Below are 1,148 nucleotides of genomic sequence, written 5' to 3'. Positions count from 1 at the left end.
TAGAAATGACAAGGAGAGGAGTTGGAGCCAAATTGCTTCCGCAGTTGATAAACCCTGTTAAGTTTTCAGCTGCTCTTCATTAACGTGACATAAATAGGTTATAATGATTTTCATTCAGTCAGGACTTTACGCACCACATGTAGATTCTAATAAAGCATTGATTAATGCCTGATATTAAAATTAGTTAACTGGACTTGTAGCCATTATTTTGGGCTACAAGTCCAAAATAATGGATGTGTGGCTGGACACCACAAAGCACGATCAAACCCAATCCAACCGTTATATCTAGGATTTCTGTCGGCTGTCTCTCAGGTTTTGAAGATGGGCTGACAAACTCGTGTCGTGTGCACTGGACATTAGGAAATAGGAAGGGAAGGTCAGTGGAGAGCACCGGAGTTGAGCCTTTTTTCATTCAGTGTCATCAAGAGAAGGAAAAAAAGGGAAGGGAGAGACGATAAAGCCGATAATTAAAATTAGGTCAATAGGTTTAATTTATGTGCGATTAATTGATTTATCGTTTATCGCGACAGGCCTAGGAACACCTATCAGTCACATCATTTTCTGTCATACAGTCAGACTATGATAGAAACACTCACCACAGTTGAGCTCATCAGCACCGTCAGAACAGTCGTGGTTCCCGTTGCAGTGAGCTTTGGCTGGCAGGCAGGTGTCATTGGAGCACAGGAAACCTTTACACTGGGTTCCCTCTAACGACAACACAATTGAAATTTATTATTCATTATTTCAAGAACAGGACATTGTCCTTTGGGGACAGTTGGGACAACAAACCAAACACTGAACAGAGTGAAGGGTGAGTTCACAGCCACATTTGCAGCCTCAATGACCCTCATCTTTGAAGAGTTATGGACAGGATACTTTGGAGCATGTCTGGTATAGGGGTGCATGATGTGAAATTGCTCAAATATGTTTAATAATTTTCCTGTTATGGGTGGTTTTTGGCGCCCCCTACTGGTTGCCTATAATAAATATGGGGGGAAACCGAGAATTCCACGCAGTCTGTACAGAGCTCTGCTGTGAGTGATAAGTTAACCAGTAGGGTTAACTACTACCCTACTGGTTAACTCAGTGTTTTTCAACCACTGTTCCGCGGCACACTAGTGTGCCGTGAGTGATCGTCAGGTGTGCCG

The 1,148-nt window shown here is 42.9% G+C and overlaps 1 protein-coding gene and 1 long non-coding RNA gene across 3 annotated transcripts in view; one reads left to right on the top strand and one right to left on the bottom strand.

Annotated features, from left to right (window-relative positions):
* LOC106942352 (uncharacterized) overlaps window positions 1-430 on the top strand; it is a 7,182-nt gene extending 6,752 nt beyond the window's left edge. Inside the window, exon 2 of the long non-coding RNA XR_001423610.1 lies at window positions 377-430. This is a non-coding gene — a long non-coding RNA (uncharacterized LOC106942352). The remainder of the gene's footprint in view (window positions 1-376) is intronic.
* LOC106942350 (sortilin-related receptor-like) overlaps window positions 1-895 on the bottom strand; it is a 20,916-nt gene extending 20,021 nt beyond the window's left edge. Inside the window, exon 1 of one of the 2 annotated variants that reach the window (XM_015025616.1) lies at window positions 597-895. The gene's annotated coding sequence lies outside the window, so the exon portion shown is untranslated. The remainder of the gene's footprint in view (window positions 1-596) is intronic. The other variant, XM_015025615.1, reaches the window with a different exon arrangement.
* Window positions 896-1,148: the final 253 nt, after the last annotated feature.

Source organism: Poecilia latipinna, unplaced genomic scaffold (assembly GCF_001443285.1).
Source record: "Poecilia latipinna isolate Pla-1442-1.1 unplaced genomic scaffold, P_latipinna-1.0 Scaffold4210, whole genome shotgun sequence".
NCBI lineage: Eukaryota > Metazoa > Chordata > Actinopteri > Cyprinodontiformes > Poeciliidae > Poecilia > Poecilia latipinna.
This window is presented reverse-complemented; position numbering and strand designations above follow the sequence as displayed.